The 17,396-nt window shown below is 42.0% G+C and overlaps 1 long non-coding RNA gene across 1 annotated transcript; it reads right to left on the bottom strand.

The window, feature by feature from the left end:
• Positions 1-817: 817 nt before the first annotated feature.
• On the bottom strand, positions 818-15,182 carry LOC122213457. The gene is made up of 3 exons (XR_006199523.1): positions 15,101-15,182; positions 11,383-11,585; positions 818-904 (listed from the first exon to the last, which is right to left on the bottom strand). It is a non-coding gene; the product is annotated as an uncharacterized LOC122213457 (long non-coding RNA).
• Between the last annotated feature and the right edge of the window lie 2,214 nt (positions 15,183-17,396).

Below are 17,396 nucleotides of genomic sequence, written 5' to 3'. Positions count from 1 at the left end.
GGTTAGGTGTTCGACTCTTGATTTCGGCTCAGGTCGTGATCCCAGGGTCGTGGAATGGAGTCCTGTGTCAGGCTCGGCTCTGAGCATGGAGACTGCTTGGGATTCTCTCTCTCTCTTCCCCTGCCCCTCCCCTGCTCTCTCTTTCTCAAAAAAAAAAAAAAAAAAAAAAAAGTAAAATAAATTTTTTAAAAAAGAATTGCCTTATACAATTCATAAGACAATAACTATCAGTTAAAAAAATTAACTACTCGTTTTGTTGAAAAAAGAAGTACTATATGGCAGATGGTAAAAAAAAACTTAAATAATATGAGAGTATCTATTCACATGTAGATATTCTTTTCATCTTTCTTCTTCCCCTAGAGACAATTGTTGTTGTTGTTTTTTTTAAATGTTTTATTTATTTTTGAGACAGGGAGAGACAGAGCATGAACAGGGGAAGGTCAGAGAGAGGGAGACACAGAATCTGAAACAGGCTCCAGGCTCTGAGCTGTCAGCACAGAGCCCGACGCGGGGCTCGAACTCACGGACCGCGAGATCATGCGCTGCGCCGATGTCGGCCGCTTAACTAACTGAGCCACCCAGGCGCCCCTAGAGACAACTGTTAACAGTGTCTTGAGTATCTTGAAATTTTTTGTACCTATATGTAGATAGATATATACTTTATAGAACGAGGAACAAACTCCATTTCTATAGAAATAAGAACAAACATCGTTCTTCATCTTGCCGTTTTTACTTACTAGCTTGTTTTGACTCCCTTCACATCAGCAGGCACCTTCAACAAAGATTTACCACCTCGGCTTAGCATGGCGCGGTCTGGACGCCCCAGCCCCACTGTGGACGTTTGGACGGTTGCAATTACATACAACACCGCAGAGAAGATCTCTGAACATTCATCTTCATGCACCTGTAGAAATATATTGAACTGGATACTTTAACCGTTAAAACAGGCAAAGATATCCAGAGACTTCTCCCAACCCGAAGAGATTCATTGCATGGGGGTGGGGAGGGTTGTAACTTGCTCCTTGCCTGGGAGGAGTTCCCAGGACTACAAAACAGAAGGCAAACATCACAGGGCCATAAAGTTGAAGGACGTAGTTGTCACGGTTGCCAAGAGATATTGGTGCTTCCACTGTTCCATTTGATATGGTGAGGGAGCATCTGTGTCCTAGAAACAGCACTGGTTTTAGCTCTGCAGGAAAATCCCTTTACCGAGAGCTTTGTAAAAACAGAACAAAACAAAATTCTAGACTAGGTTCCTTGTAATAAATGTCCAAGGAGCCTCCCCTGAGCTCTGTTAGTCTGCTGGTTTGCTGTGGCTCTGGGAATGCTCACAAGGCAGTACCTCATAATGCCTAGGAAAGACAAAACCAATAGAGGTGTCTTCTCAGTAATAAGGCGTGACCTTCCGTTTCTAATTCATTCTCCAGTGCTGCCCGTGCATACTCTTTCCCTGGTCTGCTACATTTTATTTTAATTCAGCACATATCTACTGGGTATACACCGTGTGCCAGACACAGTACTAGGCTCTGGGGAAAGAAGTCTTGATAACAAGATAGAGTTGCCACCCTGCTACCCTCCTAGACTTTGCAATCTCCTGGGAAGGGAGGAGATGCTGAGGAGTAAATAGGCTTTTATTCACTCACCCATTTATGTAAACTCAATAAGTGATTCCTACGGGCAAGGCACCACGTTAGGGAGTTAGAAGATGAAAAGCCGCATAAGACGGTCAGGTCCCAGACTTCTTCAAACTTACGGTTTAGTGAGTAAGACAGAGAGAAAGCAAACGCCGCAAATAAGATAATTATAAGTTGTCACAAATTGTAGAAAGAAAATCGGGTTTTGAGAGAGTGCAATAGGTGATTGTACTTTAATAAGAGTGGGCCAGGGGCGCCTGGGTGGCTCAGTCGGTTGGGCAACCGACTTCGGCTCAGGTCATGATCTCTCAGTCCGTGAGTTTGAGCCCCGCATCGGGCTCTGTGCTGACAGCTCAGAGCCTGGAGCCTGTTTCAGATTCTGTGTCTCCCTCTCTCTCTGACCCTCCCCTGTTCATGCTCTCTCTTTGTCTCAAAAATAAATAAACGTAAAAAAAAAATTAAAAAAAAAAATAAGAGTGGGCCAGAGAAACTGCCTCTGGGAAAGTGTCATTTTAAGCCAAGACTTGAAGAGCCAGCTCTGGGAATAGTGGAGGGAAAGAGACTTCCAGTCAGAGACCACAGCCTATGCAAAGGCCTTGGGCAGGAACGAGCCGGGCATGTCGCATGTCGAGGAAATGAAAGGAAGCCAGGGTCAGGGAGTGGTGAATGAATGGGAGAGAGGCGTGAATGAAGTGTGGGGAGTTCATGGTGGTGTCATTCAAGGCCATGCTAAACAGCTTGACCCTGATTTTATTCCAAGCACACTGGGAAGCCAGAACAAGATTTTTATGCCAAGGAATAACCTGATCTAATTTGTGTTTGAAGAAAGTCACTCTTGGAGCTGGTTTGTGAGTGAAGTGAAGAGGGGGCAAGAATGGAGGCAGAGAAAACATTAGGAGGCTTTTACAGTATGCCAGGTAAGAGGTGAGATAGCATGGCTTAAAGTGGGGCTGGCTGGTGGGGGAATTGGAGTTACAGTTGGGGCTAGAGTCATCAAGTCAGAAGGCTGGTATTGCCATTCCCTGAGACAGATGAGATTTACAGGAGGAACAGCAGAGCCAAGAGGGAGGTGAGGGTGGGTAGGGAATAAAAGTGGAAGCTTCTTATGGCGTGTTTTGGGGACATCCCGCAGGAGGTGTTAAATAGGTAGAACATACTTTGATGGGGACAATGGTAGATAGATCATGGTTTGAGAACTGCTGGACACTTTGGTTCCTTAATGTGCTTGTGCAAGTAGAAATGTCCACCATATGATAAAGGACCTGATTCTAGAGCTTGGGAGAGAGTCCGGAGCAAGAATTCTAGATAGCAGGTGAAGTCAGACCCGTGAAGAATTCAAGAGAAGGGGACGAGGGATTTGTCGGCTGCATCCCTGCATTGTCCCTGCTGACCCCAGCCAGCCACCAGTCTCCTATTTTTCTCCTCCTATCATACTACATGTGCCACAGTGTACATATGTTGAGATTTCTCCTAAATCTCTCCAAAAGTCTTCGCTCTCAATGTTAGAGCCAAGCACGGTATTAATGAGAATCCTGGAATGAAAGAAATGCCTTCAAGTTACTTGGTGGAAAGTGACACGAACTCCTTGAGTGAAATATAGACCTCTTCGGAAACAGAGTCCATTTGCCATTGTAAAGTTTCCTTATGTATGTATTTATTGATTATTAAGGATTTTTCACAATAACGAGACCTAGCCAAGCAGGTACGATGACTGGGTGTCACTGCAAATATTTTGCGATTGTGAGATCTAATTTCAATACTGAGTTATCAGTTGTGCCTAACCTGTAATGTTTTTATTACCTTGATAAGCATGAACAGGATTAACCTCGAGAATTACTTTAGAATATTATCAGATTTTTTTCCACTTAATATTTTTGATTCATCCACAGCTTGATTTTTTTTGGGGAGGCCAAATAGAACAAGGTTTAAACTCTTGCCTGTACATTTAATTTCTTTGCCTCCAATATATAATAAAATATTTCATTGACATGACCATTATTCATCATACCAACTTGAATGACTGTCAGCTTAAGAATATATGTATTTCCAACTTAAAAATGTTTTTTTTTCCAGAAAGATTTCAGGCAAGTTATTTATATTCAGAATGTTTAATAATCAGTACTCTGCGAGTCCTAACCAGTCAGGAAGGTCATCGGGCATATGTTATGGATACAACCTGCCTCTGTGTCCTGGCTGAATATTCCCCTGACTTTAGCATAGCATTCCACTAGAACCTGTTGATTTCTATTTTAAGGCAGCAATTTCAAACTTGAAAACTTAGAAGAGCCAAGGAAATGATAGGCATAAAAGAAGGGGGCTGAGTGCAAGGCAAATATAAACTGGGGAGGTCTGGTCAGGCTTTAAAGCTCAACAATCATTACCCACAGAGGACAGGAACTCCTCAGCGCCAGCCAATAGTTGCCCTTAGAAAAGCAGATTGGAAAGAATCTCAAAGTTTGGATTTGGGGATTATGGGCTGGGTGTGGGCCAAGGGCTGACAGTTGGCTCATTTGTGTTCTAAGCCCCTTCTTCAGCTTTCACTGGAAAAAGTGCAGAAATTTCTCATTTGTTTTGAGTACCCTTTGGTCAGGATTGACTCAGAAGAAGAAAAAAAAGTTTAGGATTCTTCTTTGAAAAACATTATTGTCTTTTCCATAATAAGCCTTTGTGTATTTAGGTGTATACAAGGAGAATCATAGGTGAATTACGCTGTTGGATGAATGTTTATTGATCCTATTTTAAGGAAATATGAACTTTATAGTAAACATAAAACTACGTTGTGTTACACCTTACGTAACTTATAATCTTTGGCCTTTTCCTCACTCTTGGCTTTTGTTCACTATTTGCAGAACTGGATTTTTTTTCCTAATTAAATAAAGTCAAACATAAATGTAAAGGGGTAGAAGTGATTCTGGATGTCACATCTGTTTCCTCTTGCTTCCCAGTTGGAACCACTCCAAGTTAATCTTATTTAAAGTTTTTTTTTTTTTTTTTTTTCTGGAAAGCAGAAGAGGGAGGAATGGGAGAAGGAAAGAAAATAAGTGGAAGCAGTGTGGATAGGTGGAGTCTATAACCTCATAAAAGCTAAAAAGGTAATTCTGAAAAACTAAAGATGCTAGATATTTAGCTCTTATCTTGCATCGCTTAATTCAGTAAATATTTATTGAGTATCTATTATATACCAGGCACTGTTCTAGGTTCTGAGGATTGAGCAGACCAGGCCCTGCCCTCTTACAGTTTCCATCCTAGTGGAGTTGATAATGGCAGAGTAAAAAGAAATAAGCGACATGATTGCAGAGAGTGATGAGTGATGGGTGACGTGTCAAAGAGAAGGTGAGGAGGCCCCTTGTCTGTGTCAGCTCAGGCTGCCATAACAAAATACCACAGAACAGGTGGTTTAAACAACAGAAATTTAGGGGCACCTGGGTGGTTCAGTCAGTTGAGCATCTGACTTCGGCTTGGGTCATGATCTCATGGCTCATGAGTTTGAGCCCCACATCGGGCTCGCTGCCATCAACACAGAGCCTGCTTGGGATCTTCTGTCCCCTCCTTCCCCCCCCCCCCCGCCCGTCTCTCTGCCCCTTCCCCCTTGCACTCTGTCTCTCACTCAAAAATAAATAAATCTTAAAAAAAATAAACAACCGAAATTTATTTCCTCACAGCTCTCTGGAGGCTAGAGGCCCAACGTTCCCATTCCCAGAGAGACAAATAGGAAAGAAGGAAGGAGTGATGGGTTCCAAGCAAGTCCAAAGCTTAGCAAGTCACATTCCTTAGATCTTAAGGCTCGAGAACAATATTCTTTGGTTCAGTGCTCCGCCCTGCAGTCCCACTGGGGTGGTATTATTACTCCCACGGCTCTGCAGAATCTTCCTATCCCTGCAACCCAGCAGGGATCTCTGCTAGGCTCTCTGACAGGACCTCACTCTCTGGAAGGAGGAAGCAGCCACGTCCCTGGTCCCTGTGGTGGGAACAGCAGCTCAGATGATCTTGGAATCACCTTCGGTTTTATTCTTCCCTTATCTTGAAGAATAACGTAAGTTTGCAGCCCTCCTTTCCTCCGTCCTATTTTCTCTGTTTTCTTTACTCACACCTGGCAGAGTTTCTTTTAGAACAATCTCATCTCTATTCCTAGCTTCTGCTGAGATGGATAATTAGACTCATGGTTCCCGTTCATGTTAATCTTATCAAATGGTTGTTCAGCCACATCCTTAGTATTTTCTTTTTTTTAAGAACATGATTTCTCATTTTTTCCAACATGAATAGGCTGAGAATATTCCAAATCTTCAAGTTCTGTTTCTTTTTTGCTTAACAGTTGCATTATTCAGAATTTAGCTAAACTACTCTGTAATACTGCTCGTTGGCATCCATTCTGTGTGGCCAAACCTCATGCAGGGGCTTTAACCGACCCTAGTCCCTCCCTGAGCACAGGTCCTAGGAAACAGCCTGCAGAGTCACACAGCAGTGTAGGTTCCTGATAGGACTCTCCCAGTGACTTTGTGTTCATCACTCTCCTCACACCCTAGGGCCTTCCCCTTATTCACATCTTATATAAGATCCCCCCCATCCAAGCTTACCAAAACCTACATGTTTTTGGTATGAATCGATCAATCTGGTCTTGGCCCAGGAACTTTAAAGCACTCTACCCGAGGACCCTAATAAAGGCATGTGTCTCAGGTACTGCTGTGGTCTCTACTACCTGTATCCTGCCTTGACCTACCCATGTGGCCCCTCAAGATGTTCTGTGTACCTCCTTCAGGACCTGTAAACAATAAACTTACCTATTTTGCTATCCCTTTCAGTATTTACTTGAATTGTGGCTCACCTTCTGACACCCAAGGGCTCTGGTTAACAAATGTTGATTAGGGGTGCCTGGGTGGCTCGGTCGGTTAAGTGTCTGGCTTCAGCTTAGGTCATGATCTCACAGTACAAGGGTTCGAGCCCTGCATCGGGCTCTGTGCTGATAGCTCAGAGCCCGGAGTCTGCTTCAGATTCCGTGTCTCCCTTTCTCTCTGCCCCTCCCTCACTCACGCTCTGTCTCTGTCTCTCTCTCTCAAAAATAAATAAACATTAAAAACCCCAAGTGCTAATTAAAGAAAGTCACAACATCCTTCTTCAATTCATCTTTCTCCTTTTGGATCTCACTATTAGCAGTCAGGAGGCACAAAGCTGCTTCTTCAACATTTCGCTTAGAAATCCCCTCATCTAACTGTCCAATTTCACCACTCACAAATGTCACCCTCCATGAAACACTGGAGCACATTTCGGCCAAGTTCTTTGCCATTTGATAACGAAGACTTCCTTTCCTCCAGTTTCCAATAACGTGTTCCTCGTTTCTGTCTGAGACCTCTCCAGAAATGTTCTCAATGCCCACATGTCTAGCACGCACCTGAAAACTCTTCCATCCACTACCCATTGCCCAATTATAGAGCTGCTTGCATATATTTAGGTATTTGTTACAACAGCACCTTACTCTTGGTACCAAAGTCTTTATTGGTCTGCTTGGGCTGCCATAATAAACTACCATAGACTGGGGGGCTTAAACAACAGAGATGTATTTTCTCATAGTTCAGATCAAGTTTCCAGTGCGGTTGGGTCCTGGTGAAAGCTCTCTTCCTGACTTGTAGCTGGCCACTTTCCCTCTGTGTCCTCCCAAGGTGAGGAGAGAGAGAGAGGGAGAAAAAGAGAGCAAGCTCTCTGGTGTATCTTCTTGTAAGGGCACCAATCCCATCATGATGGCTCTGTCCTCACGACCTCATCCATAGTGTCTCTCTAGAGTGGTGATCAAGGAAGATTTAGCATTTGTACTGAGACCTAATGGATGAAAAAGAACCAGGATTTTCTTCTGATCTGTTTGCTGTTGTATTCCCAACGCCTGGAACAGTGCTTGGCAGAGATTTGAATGTATTATGAACGAGCATAAGAATGAATAAATGAATGAAGCCAGCAACCTAAGTGGAGCTGGGGAAAGAGTATTTCAGGCGGACGGATCAGCCCAATGCAAAGATCGCACGGTAGGCAAGGTCTTGGCATGCTTGTGGATCAGAAAGGTCAGTGTGGCTGGAGAACATGGAACGGGGGAATCGTGGAACGAGATTAGCATGGAGAGGGAGGCAGTATTATTGGATGTTGCTTGGTGATCTGTACTTAAATATGCTGTGACATTAAGGGATGGAATCTGGAACAAGAATATCTGGATTCAAATCCCTGCTCCATCACTTACTACCTGTCGGACCTCGGGCAAGTTAGTGAACCTCCCTGAGCCTCAACTTCCTTGTGTATAATATGGGAAAGATAACAATACAAAATGTATTAAATATAAATATTGATATTATTTTATATTTAAATAGAAATACTGTATTAATACAATACAAATATAATTATTATATTAAATATAAAGAATAATAAATAATAACAACATAATCAGCTTGTTTTAAAGATTAAATAAGTTCATTCTGAAATGAGCTTAGGGGCTCCTGGGTGGCTCAGTCAGTTAAGCATCCGACTTTGGCTCAGATCATGATCTTACAGATCGTGAGTTCAAGCCCTGGCTTGTGCTGACAGCTCGGAGCCTGGAGCCTGCTTCAGATGCTGTGTTTCCCTCTCTCTCTCTCTCTGCTCCTCCCTCACTCATGCTCTGTCTCTCAAAAATAAATCTACGTTAAAAAAAAATTTAAAAAAAATTAAAAAATAAAATGAGCTTAAAAAGTCCCAATTAATAACTTTGGATATGTGGCATGTTTCGTGATGTTTATATTTTGGTAGGAGGTTCCTGTGTTTCTGACCATTTGTTTTCTGTCCTTTGTGAGTTACCTTTTTTGTCACAGTTGTTATTCACCAACCATTCCACTGGAATGTTCCGTTTTTTGTTTTCTGACTTTCCTTTGAATATTATGAATATTAAAACTTTGTCATGGGCATTGCAAATATTTTTCCTAGCTTTTAATTTGCTTTTTAATGGTGTTTATGGCATTTATCTCATTTAGAAATTCCAAAGGTTCATGTATTCAATCTATTCTTGTATTATTTTAGTTTCTTAATCACACAAAGCACAAGAATACTTTCACATATTCCACCTATATTTCTTCTAATACTTTTAAAATTTTTATATCTGAATCTTTGTTCTAATGGATTTTTTTAAAAGAGTGATATAGGAGTATTATCACTGTTAGCATTTTGGTGAATACCTTTTAATGCATACATACATACTTCTAGAATATGCATACAATTTTACATCTATTTTATAATATATATTATATATAATATATAGGAGTATGATCAGAGGCAAGCTAAACAGCCCTATTGGCGCTGATTACCATCCCTATACTACCCACCCTCTAAATAAGGAAAGGGCTGGAAATAAGGAAAGGGCTTTTTTAAAATGCTTGTTTGTTTGTTTATGAGAGAGAGAGAGTGCAAGCGAGCAGGGGAGGGGTAGACAGAGGGAGAGAGAGAATCCCAAGAAGGCTCCGCACTGTCAGTGCAGAACCCGACAGAGGGCTCGAACTCTCAAACTGTGAGATCGTGACCTGAGCTGAAGTCAGACACTTAGCCGACTGAGCCACCCAGCCGCCCCAAGACCCACCTCTTATCCCCAGCTAGATACTAGCTGGGTAGCCACACGTAGTGCCCTCTATGTGGTGCTGCTATGGGTGGAGAGTCAGCTGAACATTTTCAGCTTCCTGAATGTCCTCTGAGGGTAAGGAATTTTCCGCGTCACAGAGACTGGTGGCTAATTCTTGTTTAGAGATCTCCGAAGGCAGAGGGCTCTTTGGAGTAGTCCCTTGGGCAGGGCCAGAAAAGATTGTGGTGTAGTGTGGCTGGGAAAAAAAGGTCGGGTGGCATTCTCATCCCCGTATCCTGTGGTTCTTGGAGAGCACTCGATGAATGCGCATATGTAGCCCCTCACTCCTCCATCATATCTGTTGCTTCGCCTATGCTTCCTGGTAGGTGAAAACGATCACCACAAACCACCACTGGAAGTGTTCCAAGTCCAGAAACTGAAGGTCATTGCTGTCTTCCTCTCTTTTATCCCTTATCTCTAGTCAGCCACTAGCCCTTTGGTTGTGTATTTTTATAATTTCCTCAATCCCTTTTTTTCTCTCCACCTCAAGCATGTGCCAGTTGTTGCTTGGGTTACTTCAAGAGGTCTTGTAGGGTGGGGAAAGCCCAGGATATCAATGTCAAATACAAAGGTGTAACTATTAGGAATCTTTCTGTTGCAAGTGATAGAATTTCTAACTCAAACTGGTTTAAGCAAAAAAGGGAGTGTATTAACTCCTATGGCTGAGAAGTCCCTTGAACTAAATACAGGCATGGCTTCATCCAAGACTCAAAAAAAAAAAAAAAAAAAAAATCACCAAGAAGACTCAAAAAAAAAAAAAAAATCACCAAGATGTCATTTTTCTCCTTTTATTAGCTGTAAGTCCTTAGTGCTTGCTTCATATTAGAGCCTTGCATGGGAGCAAGACAGTTGCAATGTCTCCAGTTCCTCTATTTAGCTGGTTGGACATTTAGAAGGAACAAAAGCATGTTTCCCTTTCTAATTGTGTCCAAAGTCCCTGAACCAATCACTGTGGCCCTGAGAATGTGTTATGCTGATTGGCCAGACTTGAGTTACATGCTCTATTTCTAGCCTTTGGAGCAGAGATGTCCAAAAAATATACAATGGGAGTCACAAATGTAAAACACAGATGTAAGCCACACACATAACTTTATTTATTAGAAATTTTTTTTTAAACTTTATTTATTTTGAGAGAGAGAGAAAGAGTGAGCTGGGGAGGGGCAGAGATGATCCAAGCAGGATCTCTGCCAGAGCAGAACCCGATGCGGGGCTTGAACTCACAAACTGTGGGTGATGACCCGAGTCAAAATCAAGGGTCAGATGCTTAACCAACTGAGCCACCCAGGTGCACCCACACATGTAATTTTTTTTTTTTTTTTTTTCAACATTTTTTATTTATTTTTGGGACAGAGAGAGACAGAGCATGAACGGGGGAGGGGCAGAGAGAGAGGGAGACACAGAATCGGAAACAGGCTCCAGGCTCCGAGCCATCAGCCCAGAGCCTGACGCGGGGCTCGAACTCACAGACCGCGAGATCGTGACCTGGCTGAAGTCGGACGCTTAACCGACTGCGCCACCCAGGCGCCCCCCACACATGTAATTTTAAATGTTAGTAGCCACATTTTAAAAGTAAAAAGAAACAGAAGAAATAAAACTTAATAGTGTATATCCAAACTATTATAATTTAATAAATATAAGATACTACTAATGAATTATTTTACCCACTTTTTTTATACTAAGTCTTTAAAATTAGCATTTTAGCAAGACTTCGAAGTGATGATAGTGTGTTTTTAGGGGGTTGGGGGGAAAGTATCTCTGAAACAAACTTTGAGAAACACTGTCCTACAGCCTCTTTACTTTCTCCTATGTTCCCTGAATCACACTGATAGTGGTGGGAGTACTGAGTGATCTGAAATATATTTGAGTAATTTAGAACTGAACGCAGCGTTGTTACTTGTTAGATCAAGGATGACACCGAACACTGATTGCATACTGCTGCCACCTGTTGGTCATAACATATATTGCAGCCAATAAACAACAGGACAGGTTTTGGTCATTTGTGAGCCCTTGACATTTCTGGCAACACACCTCTCCATCTGTATCTTGAGATGACTTTCCTTTGGAATTTCCATTCATACCAGAGCCCAGAAAGCCTTAATGGTTTATATTATGGATTCTCAGACTTACATTTCCCAGGATGATTTTTTTCAATCCACGGCAGCACACAGATTTCTCCCTTAAAACCCTTGTTATCCATTTAGGTCAGTGATTTATTGTAATTACTGTTGTTTTCTGCTTCTGCAGGTTGCTTCTCTCATTCTTCTTGTACACCTCGTGAAGGCAGTGGCCAGAGCAAGTTTCTTGACATCTCTAAGCCTTAGTTCTTTTAGCTGTAAAATGTAGCAGAAGATTAAATTGCATGCTGTTTGTCAAGCATTGGCGTGGTGACTAACATATATAAAGAACTCTGTAAGGACTACTGTTCACGATACATCTTAAATGGAAATTTGAACAGCGACTTGATATTTGATGTCAGCGAGTTAATTTTTATGTTCTATTCTTTTAATCTTTTTGTTTAAAGAATCCTTATCCTTTAGAGACACATATTGAAATAGCTACAGAATGAAATGATTTGACTCCGGGTTTTGATTTAAAACAAAACAGGAGAAGGGAAGTGGAGGGTGATATACGTGAAAAAATATTGGTGATGAACTTTGAGAATTTTGAAGCTGGTGATGGATAGATGGGATTCGGTATGTGATTTTTGTCTCTTTTGTATGTGTTTGAAATTGTTCATGGAAATTGAATGAAAAGAATAACAAGTTTTTCTGTTGCTCACAGCATTGTATACAGTGCTAGATGTACTGCGGCTACTACTACTTGATTTGGTGATTAATTGCTATCATGGGATAGAATTATGGCATTTTTAGGAGAGAGTTACTGTCTTGTTAAAAGATGGATTTAGGCCAGCAGACACATGAAACGATGGTCAGCACCACTCATCAACAGGGAAATGCAAATCAAAACTACAATGAGATAACACCTCACACCTGGCAGAATGGCTAAAATCAATACAAGAAACAACAGGTGTTGGTGGGGATGTGGAGAAAGGAGAACCTTCTTGTACTGTTGGTGGGAAAGTGAGGGCAGCCACTCTGGAAAACAGTATGGAGGCTCCTCAGAAAGTTAAAAATAGAAGTACCCTACAATCCAGAAATTGCACTACTAAGTATTCACCCAAAGGATACAAGAATACTGATTCAAAGAGACACATGCACTCTGATATTTATAGAAGCATTGTCAACAATGGCCAAACTATGGAAAGAGCCCAAATGTCCATGGACTGATGAATGAATAAAGAAGATGTGATATACCTATCTCTATCACCTGTATCTGTATCTGTATCTGTATCTCTATCAAATCTCTAATGGAATATTACTCAGCCATCAAAAAGAATGAAATCTTGCCATTTGCAACGACATAGATGCAGCTAGAGAGTATTATGCTAAGTGAAATAAGTCAGAGAAAGACAAATACCATATGATGTCACTCATGTGGAATTGAAGAAGGGAAATGGATGAACACAGAGGGGAAAAAAGAGGCAAACCAGAAAACAGACTCTTAACAATAGAGAACAAACTGAAGGTTGCTGGAGGAGAGGTCAGTGGGGGATGGGTTGGATGGATGACGGGCATGAAGGAGGGCACTTGTTACGATGAGCACTGGGTGCTGTATGAAAGTGATGAATCACTGAATTCTACACCTGAAACTAATACTACACTGCCTGTTAACTAACCGGAATTTAAATCAAAGCTTGAAATAAACACAAAATCCCAAAACAAAAAAAGATGAACTTAAAAGAACTGGCAGCCCATGGTTCCAGAAAAATATTAGGTGGGTGCATGTTTTGACTTAACAATTAATGTATTCAGTATTCAGAAAAATCGTGATACGTTGTAACACCATCAGCACAGGGAAATTTGGCAGTTTTTTAAGAGATGCAGGAAGAATGGATGGCAGAGATGACGCTGAGCATCTTTCTTCTTGATTCTAGTAAGTAAATGAAGAAAATACCTACTTGGCCTGTGGATAGTAATCAAAAAGATGCCTGATTTGTGCAGATGAGAATGACGTTCTTGAGCACAGTGTATCAGAAAACCCGCTTAATCGCAGGGACAAGCTACATTTCCACAGTAGTCGAATTTCCACAGACACTCTCCATTTAATCCCATTACATCAAGTTCATTTATTAACCCGCCCCTCTGTCCCTGTTCACACAGTCATGTCAAGAACAAGGTCCTCCCTGTTCAATACATTTTCTAACATGTCACCACGGTTTTCTCCCACATTATTTCTAGCTCTATTAATCCTTGGATAGAGCAAAAATCCTCTCACCTCACTGTGTATTTATCCTTGTATCCTAAGTGTTTGGCCATTTAGAATCTTTTTCTTTCAATTTCTTAATGGCTAGGATGAACTCACTCCTTAACTGGAAACGTTAAATGAAATACGCTGAATGAGATGATGGGTATTTCCGACTCATCTCCCTTCAAGTACCATTTCCACTTGAAGGGGTTTAAATTCTGTGAGAACAAAAACTATGAAGAGGAAATCTTTCATAAGCTGGCAGACGATGGCCTTGAGAGATACACTCCAGTTCTCCAATGGCTCTTATCTCAGCCTCAGTGAGAGAGAAACAGGGACAGAGACAGAGAGAGGCACAAAGAGAGGGAGAGAGGGAGAGAGGATGATGTCTAAGCAGCTACAGAGTGGAGAAGCATGAGGAATTTTTCAATTGGTTGAACAGATCAACAATACAATTGTGTGGGTCAAATCCATAATAGTGGTTAGAAGTAGAGAAGTCTTTAATGAAAAGAGTGACGGACTTGCAATCAGGAACCCTGGATATGAGTCCTGCCTTAATCACTTCATAGATCTCTGAGTTTAGACAAGTAGCTTCATCTCTCTAGAGCAGAAAGTTATTTTCAGATATGATGATACCGGGGTGCCTGGGTGGCTCAGTTGGTTGAGCGTCTGACTCTTGAATTCGGCTGAGGTCATGATCCCACGGTCGTGGGATCAATCCCCACTGGTTGTGGAGCCTCTTAAGATTTTCTGTCTCCTTCTCTCTCTGCCCCTTCCCCCCACTCTTAAAAAAACAACAAACAACCCCTGATATGATATTAGTAATACCCATGTCAGGGGCGCTATGTAGACCAGTGTTAGTGTGTGTGTCTGGCAGAATTTTATAAACAGTAAAATGCCAGTCACCCAGCCACTCTTAGACACCCTTAAAGATTCATGCTTTGAATCATGCTTTGAATTCATGGCCACCCACCTTCATCCATTGTATGGAAAACAGACCTGTAGAAACGCAAGTCGAGTGACTCAAAATGTATTTTGCACGGGAATTCAACAAATCTTCTTGATAAGTGTCCCAACAAGTTATAGCAGTGTGATAACAATTTCCCTTTCCAAGGACCTCCTATGTACCAGGTGCATTATTTAAATTTTTAAAAATCCTTTTAACCAGCTTCGATGTAAACATTCTTCTTCTTTTTTTTTTTTTTTTTTAAATATAATTTCTTGTCAAGTTGGCTAACATACAGTGTATACAGTGTGCCCTTGGGTTTTGGGGTAGATTCCCTTGATTCATCACTGCATCATTCTATTTCACAGATAAGGAAACAATTTAGAGAGATTAGCAAATTTGCTGGAGGGCACAAGCAAAATGAATTACGGAAGGATTCATGACCCTAAAGCCTACGCCATTTTCCCTCCACCACGCTGTAAATTATTGTGATTTTTTTTTTTTTTTTGCCCTTTATTCCTATTTGCCCAGTTGTCTCCATGCCTCAGATATCACAGGCTCCTTGGTTTTCCTCTCTGTCGACATCCTGCCCACCTTCAAAGACCTATTGAAGTAATTATATCTTGCCAGAAGACTTCCCTCGGGTGCTCAGCCCATTCTGATCCTTCCACGTCCAAATTTCTGTAGCTCTTACCTTTTCTGCTTACTTCCATGTCGTCATAATGGTTTTGGAGTGTCTATTCTGTGCAAGTCACTATTCTAGGCTTGGGGGTCTATCAGCAAACAAAACAGAAATCTCAACGCTGAGGGAGCTTAGATCCCTGTGGCAGCCGTAAACTTTACGAAATAAACGGGAAACGATTATACAGTGTCCTAGAAGATGGTAAGGGCTGTGGGACAAAGTAAAGCCAGAGCACAGAGAATGAGTGTGAGGGCAGAAAGAGTGTTGATTAGGGGTGTCAGGACAAGCCTCGCCGAGAAAGTGACTTCCGAGTAAAGACTTTGGAGTAAAGGCATTGCCTGATCTCAACTAGATTGTCAGCTTTCTGAGATCAGGGACGTTTATGACAACGCGCCTGTCTTCCTTTCAGTGTCCTGCACAAAATTCTGCACTTTGTTAGGTGCCCAACAAACAACACTTGGTCCTTGCTGACTTATTAATTCTGAGCACCAGTGGCCTAATATCTTCGTATTTAGGAGCATTTTGAAGCAGGAACGGTGGACTATTTTCTGTGTACCTACACACTGTTTACTAGGTGGTAACTCATTATTTCCTACTCAATCAACCACGAAAGCTTAGGTTAGCATTTGAATACAATTTTATCGTTGCTGTTTAAGCATCATCTACGTAAATAAAATTACTCAGGAGAAAAAGGGAGATGATTAAGAAATGAAGTACAGTTATTTCCTCTATAAAACCACAACATCTCCAAAGGAGAGGGCTGTATAGCAGCAACTCTGAGACCATTTGAGGTGTTTCGTCTCGCAACAGACGGGCGAAAGAAAGTGCCAAGGAACCCTGTTCCTTACCAGTTAGTACCACGATGTAGCAGAGAATTGCCGCTTACTGACTTCATGACCTTAGCGTTGTTATTTAAACGCTCTGTGCTTCCGTTACTGTCTCTAAAAACTGAGATTAGTAACACCTGTCTTGCAGTGTCATGCGACTTAAAAGAAAAGTTCATTTGAAGTGTCTTGTACACAGTAGTTTTTCAATACGTGGTTGTGTACCAGTCATGATTCTGGATGGCAGGCCATCTCAGAAATAACATCCGGCTCGCTTTTGCAAAAAGGAATTTATAGGCGAGCTGATAAGCACGGAACCAATGTAGAGTTTCGAGAGGGAGGCCGGGAGCTAGACAGCCCTAGATGAGATTTTCCCTAGGAAGGGCCGGAATAGGACACCGCCATTGCCACTACCGACCGCCAATACTGGAGTCACTGCACCTGCCAGCAGAGTGAATCCCAAATTGTGTCTTTGAGCCACCCCTCTTAACTCAAGTCCTGGTGGGAGCATTGGATCGGCTTAAGTTCTGTGTCTGCTGCACCTGCTGGAGGCCAGGAGACACAGGGGCGGCCACTAGGGCTTCCTAGTAGGGTCTGGTCTCACCCTGTGGTGGGTCCTTCAAACATAAAAAGGGGATTCCAATAAACAACAGCCCCACAGCAAGAAACATCTACTATAAAGATAGCTACTGTATTATGTGGGGACTCTGCAACTTAGTGGAATAGCTTTACAGCTGGAGGGCAGCTTGTGGCCCTTCATTTTAAAGTTTGGGAAACCAAGGCCCGAAGACATGACTTCTACTAAATTACACGGAAAGTGAAGAGCAGTTAGGTCTAGAACTTAGGTCTCCTAATTGTCAGTCCAGTATACCTCACAATATTCCTTCCAACTTGTCCAACTCGTTCAGATCCCCTATTAGACCACCGTAGCCCTTCTCAGAATCACACTTCTCAGTTTTATAACGAAAGTATTGCTGCAGGATTTTTTTTTTTTTTTTTACCTCAATACCCGGGATTCATTGTCTCGCCACTTCGAAGAATGAAGAGGGGGACACAAAATGAGTGGCAGGCAAAAGTTTACTAGAGTATAAGATCAGAAAGGAAGAATAGTATGAAAGCCCTCTTTACCAAGAGGGAACATTTTAAAGCGAATGTCCACCTACTATATTATAGGCAAGAGGTCCTTGTTTTATAAGGTCTGGTCATGCCCCACCCCTGTTCCCTTCCCCTCCTTACTTCTCAGGTCCTACGCTCATTGGCTTGATACCTCTAGGTGCTGGTGAGCTAGAGAGCAGAGAGGTGAGCTGTCTCTTCCTGATTGGATCATTTCCATTATATGAGGGTTGGTCTATGGCCATATCAGTCCTTGTGAGCTATACATTTT

The sequence above is a fragment of the Panthera leo genome, chromosome A2 (genome assembly GCF_018350215.1).
Source record: "Panthera leo isolate Ple1 chromosome A2, P.leo_Ple1_pat1.1, whole genome shotgun sequence".
Lineage (NCBI taxonomy): Eukaryota > Metazoa > Chordata > Mammalia > Carnivora > Felidae > Panthera > Panthera leo.
This window is presented reverse-complemented; position numbering and strand designations above follow the sequence as displayed.